This window comes from Rhipicephalus sanguineus, chromosome 6 (genome assembly GCF_013339695.2).
Source record: "Rhipicephalus sanguineus isolate Rsan-2018 chromosome 6, BIME_Rsan_1.4, whole genome shotgun sequence".
Classification (NCBI taxonomy): domain Eukaryota; kingdom Metazoa; phylum Arthropoda; class Arachnida; order Ixodida; family Ixodidae; genus Rhipicephalus; species Rhipicephalus sanguineus.
Window position 1 is genome coordinate 14,866,657 of NC_051181.1, and position 12,890 is coordinate 14,879,546.

Genomic DNA, 12,890 nt, shown 5'->3' on the forward strand with positions numbered 1-12,890 from the left:
ACAAGCACATGCGAATTATAACTAGCTGGCACAGTGAATGCACGTGGAAGCGGTCATGTGCTGTACAGCCTCACCACAAAAGATGATAAAAATGCACTGACACTGTCTTTTCCAACAACTATAAACTGAAAACAGGATGGGTACTCACCTTTATCTTTGTGGAACGCCTGCTGCACGTAGTCGGCGGCGAATTTGTGCGCTGCGATGTGGTGCTCCACATATTTTTCCAGTGAAGACAGGCCAACGCCACAAACGTCGCACTTCATCACCGACGACACTTCGTGACACGTGCGCGGAGACAGCGCCGGCGGAGGTGAAGATGACACTAGGACACTAGGACACATAGGGACGAAATTCATCAAGCACGTGACATACTAGGCACTCCGTGGCGACACGGGGAAAAGTCAAAACTAACTTAGGGAAAGAAAGTCTTCAAGTGACGTCACACGTGAGTGACGTAGAAGTGACGTCATCTATTGTTCGCGAGAGAGCCCAGACTCCGGCGAAACGCATGTGTCGTTACCGTCGTGCTGTCGGCCCGTCGCCAAGCCGTCGCTGCGCTGGGCTCTTGTCGGGGTGTTTGTCCACTTGCCGGCGCAGTCTGTCCCAGAGTTTTAGGCGTCGCTTGGCGCTCTCGGTGTGCTCGACTCGGGTGTCGACGGAATCGTCTGAGAGACCCAGATATTCCGCCAGGCTTAGCGTGGGGTGCGCCCTTGCTCCGAGTCGCGGGCAGTCCATCATGATATGTTGGATGGTTTCCTCCGTGGCCCCGCATAGGCGGCACGACGGGTCCGCGTCGAACAGTTCCCAACGCCGCTGCTGCGTGGTCAGTGACCCCGTCCTCGCTTGGAACAGAAGGGCGCTTTCCCGGTCGCCCCTGTAAAATGGCTCACAGTCTGGAGTCACCTTGTATTTGAGGTATAACTGCAGGCTCCGTTTCTTTGCCGCCGAAGTGCGCCACCTCTCTGTGCTGGCTTCGGTGATAGTGTTTTTTGTTATTTGACGCCATTCTCGTTGAGATTTTGCTTCTTCTAGTTTCGTGTTATGGCCGAATTTATTTTCCAGGGAAGCCAGTCTTTTCATCCACTGTGTTTTTATGCCCCTGTATCGAAGCATATAGAGGAGGCTATGATCGAAGGTAGCCAGCGCTGCCCAGGTGGCGCGCCTAAAATGTACAAGCTGCGCCGCCCTGGCGAGCTAGCTGAGAAACATCCAGTAATACAGAGCCGCCGCGAGGCGCACGACTGGTACGAAGGCACGTTTCAACGTGCCCTCACATACCTTGTGGCACGTTCAAACGCATGCTGAACGTCATTCGACACCACCGCGGCTTTTGCTCGATGTGCGTCGTTTTGTTGGTACTTTGGAACGCACAAGACTAGCGAAGATCGGGACTCTTCGCTGCACTGTGGCGCAGCGGGCGAGCAGCGATGCCACCGATTATTATCCGCTGCGGTTTCAGTGATGTGATGTGTGCGGACGGGTACCTTCGCGAGAGTGTGCTGTCGAAAGGACGGAAGCTGTCCAATAAGAATGTGTATGACGTGGAAGAAGCTGTTTTTCGCAGAGACAGCGATTGTGACCTTTCGGCAAAGTGTCAAGCACCGTACGACGTAAACTTACAGGTAAGTGCATGTGTTCAAACTGCGCTAGCAAGCTCGACGGTGTATGCATTGTGTTCGTTGTGCGCCCGCTTTGAAATAACTTACAGCCTCAGGCAGCACTGAGAACATTCAGCCCAGTGAGTGACAGCTGTTTTGAGCTAGCATGTCACATTTACGTAATCTGTAGTTACAGCTCTCGTACTATATTACAGAAGCTATTTCGCTACACGCTTTCCTTTACGGTGTTTTGAACGGCTTGCATGTGCCCACAAAATGCTCGTATCGCATTCTTAAAAAAAGTTTTTGAAGCTGACGGTGAAGCGTGAAATAAATGTAAAAAGTCCGGTGTAAAGAGGAGATCAGCGGTGCAGACCGTTTGCAAACTTGCGATCGGCCATCGTCTAAGCCTGATACTTAGAAAAAAAATGCCTTTGAGGAACGTAGTCGTAATTGACTTCGTGTTGGTTCCGAGTTTGACATGCAGTGTGTAATCAGCAATGGAACATGCGTAGACAACACGGTTTTTCTCGCGGTCATGAATTTGTAACCGGTCTAGAGCTGTGCACTAGACAGTGACGTATAATACCGTTTTACTCTAATGTAACGCGAGTTTTTTTTTCTAGATTTTTACAACCTAAAGTCGACCCTCGCGTTACAATCGAATACCGAAATTCTATTTTTTCTTCCTGGACGTAATGAAATGTCACCCCGGCGGTCATGTTACAATCGAGTAAATACGGTATGTGTAATAAACGGCGCGATGCTTACGCAACCTAAGCTGTCATGTGCTTTCTTTAACTTTTTCAAGGCCAGTTTCAAATAAAAGATTTGTGATGTTTTCCAGAGCGCCAACCCATGTGCATCGGTAGAAAGCAAAGCCGAAGGGAGTCAACTATGCTCTGGACTATCTTTTTAATTTCAGTTATTAAAGACATTTTTGATTGTGCCGTTTGTGGATACAACAATACCGCCGATCTCGACGCTTCTTTTTCCTCGTTTCATGAGCGCGCACGGCGGCATGGTTCACGTTAGCAGCCACTCGTATTTGTTTGTATGTCCGAGTGTTTCCGGCCGTGCCCGGCAGCTCATTTGTAATATGCAGAGCGCTCAACGCATGGCAACGGCAGCGGCGCGCTATTGGCTACGCGCACACAGAGACGCCGCCGCGCACTTCCGCCTAGCAACGGCTCGCCACTCGTACCAGCCGCACTCTCGTTTCCAGGTTGCTCTCGCAAGACACGCAGCGCGATTGCAGCATTGCAGGGTTTCAGAGCCCTTGCTGCTCTCTGGCTGCTACGCTTTGCACGCGCAGTACGTTAGGTGTTATTGCGAGTTCGTGGTGGAAGCTCTATGGCCAACGTGGAAAACACGTCGCTCGCCGTGCACTTTTTTTTTCTGGGAGTAGCAGTTACGCAGTTGCGAGTTTAGCGTGCAGCAGTGGATTGGTGTGACGCTGCTGTGTACCAGCGGGACATTTGGTGTGACGATCCGCCTGCCTGTCGAGATCGCCGGTTTGGCTTCCATCGAGGACGTCGTTCGGCAATACGCGGACGACGACGTGCCGTCTTGTCGTGCGAGTTTTTGTGCTTCGCCTGCGTTCTCGCGAACACCAAGCAGCCACATGGGAGTGCCCACAATCCAGGCCAGCGTTCTGTTATTCTCTGCAAATTAAATTTTCTTAAATGTACGCCGGTGGGAAGCCAATAAAACAAGCATGAGGGAGGTGGCAAGCCGCTCAAAGAGCTCCGTTCAAAGGATCCTTCTAAGGATGGCCGACGACTTTCCCCTCGCCATGGGTACATTCTGTTGCGTTGTTTACTTCCAAACAGAGAAAAAATGTCCCAGTGAATTAAGGAAGGTAGGTATGCAGGTATCTTTTATACTATTTGTGCCCAGGAGAGCATTTTACGAAAAGTGCATTACTGCATTTATCATGTCGCCACTCGTTCAATTTCTACCAGAGGTGTCTAAACACGCAACGACTCCTTCTACATAAAAATATAATGCCCAGATAAAGAAAGGCGACATATGGTGCAAATTTTACTCACTTCAAACAATAAATACCATTAAAACTGAAGAAAACAGTGTGCCGCAAACAGAGCTTTGTTCATACACAAAACAAGTGCTTTTATTAACACTGAATGAATCTTCCAGTCTCTCTAATGCTTGAGCAGCTAAATTTTTTCTTATGTTGTAAAGCCTTTTAAATGTGAAGCATTTCTTAGGAAACCAAAGGCACTTTGAGCATTTCTGTCTGCCTATCTAGCCGCCTACGTCTGGGTGCTCTCGTGGTCGCCTCCTTAATTTGGTATGGACCAAGAAGCCATAGGAGGGCACGAGGGTATGATGAACATGACTGTCAGGTTATGGCATGAATAAGGTGAAAGTCTGATAACGTAGTAAACATTACATATGTACACTTACAACACAGGCGTCAAGTTGGGTTAATGCCAATTGTGGTTCCAGGGTGGGCTCCACTTTTATAAGTCTAATAACATTACATACGCACTCTTATGACTCGGCAAGCTATATTCAAGCGTTGCTCGACCCCGGAAGAATATGCTAACCAATGATATTTGCATCATCGCACCATAGTGTGCACTTCGATTCGATGAAACTGGCATCTGTGCTGAAACGTGAATGCTGATGTTGTATCAGACCATAAGTTACCCTTTAAACGCCAGTGTAGTCGACGTGGCTGGTAAGTCCCCGATGTGCACACTACTTCATTTACAAAAACACATCGATTCACGTAGTAACGCTTGGCTCAAAGCGAAAAAATGCATCATAGACAGCAACATAATGACTACTTCGCATGAGACTGATTTGCACAATGCTTGGAATCTTCTGAATTTTCTTTCTTCGGTTCTTTCCTGTATATTTTTTCTTCACGTCTCAACCTTCTCTGTTTCTCATGGGCAGCTTTTGATTCTTCTTTTAACTTTGCAAAGAGCTTCATTTCTTCGAAGAACAGTTTCATTTCTCGCGCTCCTACAGCAGTGTTGGCTTTGACAGTTTGTTGACAGAAACAGCAGAGAGCCTTTCGATGTACATGGCTGTATCTTTCAGTACACTAGTCTCTTCATCAACAGTGTGGCCAGAGCCACGTTGAGATAAGAGCGAATCTGTTTGTGGTGTGCGAGCTGTCTCTTGTCTTTTTCGAAATGATTAGGGGTGTGCGAACTGAAATTTAGAACCAAATCGAATAGTGATCATACCGAATCAAATACGAATATGAATCGAATACTATTCAAAAACTATTCAAATAATAAGGTAACCATTTTCAAGACTATCTAGCATTCTGTAACCTTTTGTTTCCAACAAATATTCCCAAACTTTGACAAAGGGACATTACCATTACAGTTAACCGACAAAAAATACCATAGTTATGTAAACTGAGGTAAGCTCGTATACAGTAGCGACTCGAGCCTTCGAGGCAATTTTTTTTTACTGTAGGATGAATACGGCAGTTACGTCAGTATTTTAGGTGGTACTTTGTCACCAGCTTTTAAGTAACACTAAAACCTCAAATTTCAATAATATTTCATGAATGAACATCGTGAATCTCATTATAATCATAGTGGATTGAGGACACATTCGGTTCGGCAACACTGGAGTTGAAAGCAAAAGGTCTCACATGGTGGTGAGTAAAGCTTCGGTAGTCCCATAAAAGTTTGAGCTGCATGCATCTTGGTAATTCCTAATTAAAACAGGAAAAATGATCCTTCGCTCTTCCAATGTGTTGTACCTTTGGGGTTTTCCCGTCGGTGCTGATTATTTGAAAAGTATTCGTAAAATATTCGGCAGTTCGAATATGTGCTATTTGATTCGAGTACCGAATCGAATAAAACGCTATTCGATTCGTTATTCAAAATTTTCTAATATTCACACACCTCTAGAAATGACCTTAAAGCTATCTTATAACTCTGTTGGTTCCAAGGTGTTGTTAAGCAAGTGCATTTTTTCCAACTCATCCTCAAAAGGCATTGGTATTGGAAAGTTGCTTGGTTTGTTGCACTGCACTGCTGTTTTTTGCTTCATTATTGTCACATAATGTGTGCTTTAATGCTCTGCAGTTCTCACTGCTCAAGGAGTTTCCTTCAACTTGCTTGCTATTTGTCGATCCATTTCCTTTTGTTGTTAATTTCTTCATTGGTTTCACTTGCCTAATGTACTGTTCATGATTATTTAAAAATAATCTTGTTTCCCCCGCTGTATATTCACAATGATGGCCTGCAAACATGGCAAACACAAATCAGTACACAGATCCACTTCTGAGCATATTACAGATCATAGTATATGCGTAGTGTACTACAGTTCCCAATTCAGAGCACTTCAAATAGAGCAGCACAAGATTTATCAAAGCGCACACTGCACGTGTGTGTACTTCATTTAGATGTAAAGTGCATCAGATCTTGTACCGTCGGCAGTGTCTTTTCTTGTCACCTGTGGTATTTTGACTCTCGTTTGTCTCAACCTAATACGCTCCACGAGGGAGAGCACTTGTGCTAATGAGCTGCAAAACCTCAGCTACTACCTTGCCTAGCGCCTTGTTTAAATACACTGCTTTATAAAATAGTGCAGCATAAAATTTATGACTGTGCATATTTTCTGTCAGTTGCTAGTACTCCTAACGTACAACAAAAATCCTGAAGAGCTCCACCTCATGAGTTCCACATCCGTGAGGAGCGAATGCAACTAGCACTTTCAAGTGCGTTAATAACGATACTAATAACCACAAGAGAAAAAAAAAAGCGTGAAGCCGTGTCAGGCTTCACAAGACCATTTTACCTCTCTCAGAAAATTAACCATCAAATTAATGTGGTAACTTGGCATGTCATTTATTTAAACTGTGCTGCTATCATTTGGGACATCCATACTGGGACACTCAGACAGGTATACATTGCTGTGGAAGAATTTTAATGTGAATCAAATCGGTTTACATGCTCCATCAGTTGCTCATGATTTTACAGTGAAAGCTGTTATGAGGTCACAACAACAGCTGGTTTTGGTGGCATAGTTGTCTGCCGCCGGTGTCCATAACTGCTATTGCGCACAATGAGGAAAAAAATATTCAAGATTGAGTGGGATTTTAACCTGGGCCTTCTACGTGGCAGTCGAGTATTCTGCCACGCTTGTGCTTGAAGCTACTTTGCAAAAAGATCCAATGCATGTGTCATGTCATGTAATGCCAATTGTGTAGCAAGTGGGTGGTTTAAAGCAGCCCAACCATTACAAAAGGCTCAGCCATAATACTTCATCATCAGCCACATCAACAAAGTACACATAATGCCTCTCCAATGTGCAGTGTGTACCTTGCTTCTCCGCAGAATGATGACGTAGTGGGTACTTTGCAAAATTATGATTTATGGCATGCATTTTTCTATTTTTTTAATGGCTAATCAAAATGGCCAATTTAGTATTCTTATATTAATATTCATTAAGAACAACAATTCATTCTACTAGACGCCATAATCTCCGATACAAATTGAGACATTTAAGATCAAATCATCCTCCTGAGTCTTGGCCGAACCCCCCCCCCCCCCCCGAGTGGTTTGGTTCCAATCATCCAAAGTTCATCATTATCAAGATGAACATATATATTATTATAAATAGCACATACTTTGCCACACACCCACAACCTCCTGCCACAGTCGCAGCACTATGTAACCAAGTGCCACAGAAAATTGGGGACTTTCAGCGCATTTTTCTGACCACAGGTAGCTGCCATTTTGTTTCTCACCACGTGTACACGCACTCATGAAAAACGACTCCCGCTAGTGCATGCACATACAACTCGCTGCATCCCTCCATATTAGCATTAGATAAGAGTGAATCATCATTATTCGTCATTTTCAGCTTATTATTTTTATGCGCACTGCAGGGCGAAGGCTTCTGCCAAAGATATCCAACTTACCCTATCCTGTGCGAGCTGGTTCCATTTTATACCAGCAAACTTTCAAATTTTGTCACTTTATCAATCGTCTGCCATCCTTGCCTCTCTCCCATTCCTTGGTATCCATTCTGTAGCTCTAACTGACCAGTGGGTATCTGGCCTGCATAACGTTCAACACAAGGACCCTCTGAAGTGAAGCTAGACTAGCAGAGTTACTTCAAGAATTGGAAAACCTTAAGTGTAATATAATTGACCTTAGTGAGGTTAGAAGTGGAGAGGCATATACGATACTAACGGGCACTCTGCTACAGATCTGCCTGTTAAGGAGAGTGCAGCGTGGGGTTTAAAGTTTACAAAAACATTGCGGGAAACTTTGAAGAATTGTATATCGTCAATGAAAGGGTACCAAGCCTCGTGATCCAGCTAAACAAGAGGTATAAACTTAATGTAGCGCAGGTGTTCACTCCTATGTCCAGCCTTGATTACAAAGAAGTAGAACTATGCAAGGATATTGAATTAGCAATGCAAAAGACCGTACCCAGTACACCATCGTCATGAAAGACTTCAATGCAAAAGTAGGAAAACAAAAGTGAAGAAGCAATCGGCAACTATGGTACTTACTATAGGGATAATACAGATGTTAGAAGAATGGAATTGACCCTGGATAATGAACACCTTCTTCCGAAACCATAGAAATAGGAAGCAGACATGGAAAGCCGTGACGGAGAAACGAAGAAACAGATTTTATGCGATCCTGGGACCCAGGCATCGCACATGACATAGAAGTTATAGGGAAGGTAAAATGTAGTGATCATAGGCTGGTGAGGGCAAGGGTAGCCCTCAATCTGCGAAAAACCAAGAGCCAATTTATTTATTTATTTATTTATTTATTCAAAATACCTTACAGGCCCATAGAAGGGGATTAAGGGGGCCATCAGTAACTACAAGACAGAAAAAAATACCAGAAAAACAAAAAGGAAAAAAAAAAGCAACAACACAAAGATTACAAATGGCAAAGTGCAGCAACGTTATACAATATTAACACGCAACGAAACAAGATTATGAAAGAAAGTTTCATGACTAAAGATAGGTGCAATGTGATCCGAGACACATTGCATTGATGAGTTAAATGCCTCTGCGTGACCATGAATCCATATGAAACTAAGCGTATTGTGAATGTGTCAAGATGTGCACACAGGAGGATGAAGCAGCAGTGAAATTAATTACAAAATGTTCCTGTGAAACAGACACTAAAGAGCAGTGACACGGCAAGGTCATGTTTTATTGGCATAATGCTTGAATGAGAGACGTAGTTGACAGAGATGAATCTGGCTGCCCTATTCTGAATGGCTTCCAAAATATGGACTAGGTAATCTTGATATGGTGACCATGTGCATAGGCGTGCGCACAGGGGGGGCAGCCGCCTGCCCTAGTCATCTGCCCCATACATTGACTTAATAGGGAGGGGGGGAGGAGCGATGATCCCCCCCCCCCCCCCCCCCCCCCCCCCCCCCGAAGGGGAACCCTGTGCACGCCTATGACCATGTGGATGGTGCACACACGAGATGGGGGCAAAGATAAGTAAGACATGCTAATGCACGTACATTAGAAGGTGCACTGTGCAAGTTTCTGCAGAGATAACTGACAGATTGAGAAGCTTTCAATGAGACAGCTACTATATGCGTAGTGTAGGATAAATCTGATGAAAGATAAACACCGAGATACTTGTACAATGGGACAGCCCAAACAATGGTATTATTAATCGTAAAGTGAAATGTTGAGTTAGTGCGCTTTCGACAGAACAAAATTAACTTGCATTTACAGGTGTGAAGGGACATCTGCCAAGTTACGCACCTCCTGTAGGTTAGGTTAAAGCCATTTTGGAGAGTGAAATGACTATCAAAAGATTTAATACTGCGGTAGATCATACACTCGTCAGTAAACAACCTAAGTGAGGATGAAAGGTTAGCGAGCAAGTTCTTAAAGGGGCCTTGCAACACTTTTTGAGCGTGGTCAGAAAACTCTGCTGGTCAGTAGTTGAAGCTCCCGAGAGCACGTGAGCCAAACAATGGAGTGCAGCATGCGGCCTGGAATTTACAATTCTTAAAGTCAACTAAAAATCGCTCCCTCTTCTCTCTACAAATGATGCCATTCGCCCAGATTACTGTGCCATATACCCAAGTCCACAGCCAGTGGCTGACTTGAGTATCGCGGTGTGCGCAGTTACCATGGCCACTGCGGGATGTTGCCACGTGCCTGCACACGTGCTGACACTGAAAGCAGTTGCGCGTTCGATGGAAAAAAGGAAAAGAAATTGCTCAAGGTCATGACGCATGCTGACGAAGGGACGCGTCTTCTTGCCTCCTTGTCATGCCCCTCCCCGCGTAGCTTTCAGAGCACTCGCTTGTACGAAAGGAGAGAGAAAAGCGCTTGAAGCGTGTGACAAAAATCTGCAACTCTGCTTGTACTTGATGGATTCTAAAAATTTTTGTGGCATCTGATTCGTCAAGTATCATGCCCTAATAGTGACTTTCACTATTACTCAAAAAAGTGTTGCAGGGCCCCTTTAATGTATATTAAAAAGAGTAATAGACCTAGCACACTGCCTTGGGGAACACTGGACGTGATGTCAAAATCATTAGACGAAATGTAGTTGACCACCATACATTGCTGAAACGAAGACAGGAAGTTGTGTAGCCAAGACAGTGATAATGAATCAATACAAAGGGCACAAAACTTGAAAATCAAACGGCAATGAGGTACAGTATTGAACACCTTAGTAAAATCAAGAAAGAGGCTATTGGTTTGACCGTTAGTGTCCATATTGAAGTGAACATTAGTCGTGAATTGAAATAATTGATTATCACATCAATAGCCTTTTCTGAAGCCATGCTGATTAGCATAAAAAGTTATTTGTTATTTATAATCACTAAGAAACTTACAAACTTAGATAAAATTAGGGTAAAATCCATTTGCCGAGATAAATTAGGGTCAATTCAGGATTGATCTTGAGAAGAAGTACGATGTACTAGAACACGGAGAATCTAACGACATAGAGACACTGCGCAAAACTGCAACTGAAATGATTTCTGAAGCAGCAATGGAGCACCGAGGTAAGAAGTAACCAAACTGTTACAAACCAGAAAAGGCTTAACAAAGAAACAGCACATCAAAATGACGAACTGAAGATCTAAAATAGAATTCGCTGAGCTAACAACGGTGACCGAGAACAACAAAGGCAGTTACATGACTACAATGTAGAAGTGGTAGCGGCAGCAGTAAAAAACGGCGGCAGCATCAGAGCAGCTAAAAGGAAAATGTTAAGGCAGGACAAAAATGCACGCACTAAAATATTAGCAGGGCCGCGACATAGTGAAAGTGGCTGAAGACTTCTACTCTACTGGGCCGCTATTTCGTAGGACGTCTTTACCAATGCTACAGCCTTTTCTTTCTTCGTCAGGGGTCAGGGCAGGGCGACGAAGCATGGGTAGTTAACGGCACCAGCCGACCAAGAAATTACAATACACGGAGGACCGTAAAACAACAAGCACAGCGTAGCTACAGTGTTCTTGAGTTCTAGGTCACTGTAAGGTTAGTAAGGTGCATGGAGGAAGGAAAAACTAGTATTCCTTCCTCCATGGTAAGGTGGGCCACGGCCGGGCTAGACCGCACGCGCGCGTCTTTTCTTACGGCCTTCTCACCCGCCGCGAAAGCAATGGGAGAGTTTCTCAGTATGTTTCGCCGCCCGTCGGCGGTAGGGGCGCTGCGACCCTGACCGTGCATCTCCTGCGCCGCGCACACGGCACAAGAGCGTTGCTCGATGTGGAACCTCGGAAGGGGGGTTCTCGACGGAAAAGAGGGGGGGGGGGTGGTTATTCAGGAAGTCGGGGGTAGAGGGAGGATCGTCTCTTTAAAAAAAAAAAAAAACTAATGTTATCAGACGGCTCGCCGCATAATGTAGGTATGCATTTGCCCGTGGATAATACAAGCTTAAACTCAGTAAAACTGTGGAAAAATCGGCTAACGAGGCATAATGCAGGAGGGTAGCGAATTGGGCGAGTTGTAAAATGCTCATGATGGTTAGCGCAAACGCAACACGGACGAAAAGAAGAAAAAACGACGACACAAGCGCTACCTAACAACTGAATGTTTATTGGAAAAATCACAAATATATATGTAAAAGAAAGAGAAAAAACAACAAACCCTCACATGCGCCAAAGATAACTGACAGATAAAAACGCGTATGCTAACAAAACTACGCCCTTTCCAGGAAAGACACTTCTCATCAATCGAAGTGATAGAAGGGCAGCTCACGCAGTTCTCTTTCATAGACATATATATTTGTGATTTTTCCAATAAACATTCAGTTGTTAGCGCTTGTGTCGTCGTTTTTTCTTCTTTACGTCCGTGTTGCGTTTGCGCTAACCATCATGAGGCATAACGCAGGAGGCATGAAGCACTGGCAACGATCAGAGAGAGAGAGCTAAACAACGCTGCACCTATTCTGCAAGCAGAGAGCACCAAATGCATTTGGCCCTTGGTCTCGTTGGACAACGAGGCCGCAAGGTCGCTTACATAAATGACGAGCACGCCTTCCCCTTGCTAGCTATTTTCTATTTCTTTATTTTTCCAAATATATTTGGAGTGGTTTTCAGGGCTAAAAGCTGCAGTCTGCAGCTTGACAGCTCTTTGAAACACGTACGTGAGTTGTATCTCTAAGGATTGAAAATAACTGCGTATAGGGAGAAAGAAAGTAAAAAAACAAGAGAGGACTCTTGCTGCTGAATAACCCCTTCGGACGGCACGCCCCGAGAGTGGTACCTGGTGTTAAAACCACCTGGAAACATTAATTCCGGGGACCCCGAGCTCTTTCGCGTTCCTTTTGTTAGCGTCGGGATGGCTGGGCCGTAAAATAAGACACAATAGAAAACGCAACGCACGACACACAGTTAAAAGGGAAAAAGAAGTTTAGATTTAATTCTCAACAACTTGGTTACAACGCAAAACTCATAACACAAAGTCGCATACGCATATTCGCTCAAATCGCACTACTAACAACGCACAACCGCTCTAATCGCACCGCTCAAACGCACAACCGCTCAAATCGCTCGCACTTTTCAGACTCTCCTCGTCGCTTATTATTATTACAGACCTCGGATGCGACTCTTGCGCTGCGCTGCTGACGACCAACAACAGGCAGCATCAGCTGTACAAGCTACTGCGAGCACAAGACAGGAACGAACTACACTACCCGAGGCCTGAGTTTCTAGCTCTTTTGGTCAAGATAGTGGTCTTTTTTCGATAAGGCCTCTGAACACCTGCCACGCAGGAATCTGCTAGAAGTTTTGGAAACAGCAGTCCAGCCCTACTTGCAACGCGCTCCCATCTTA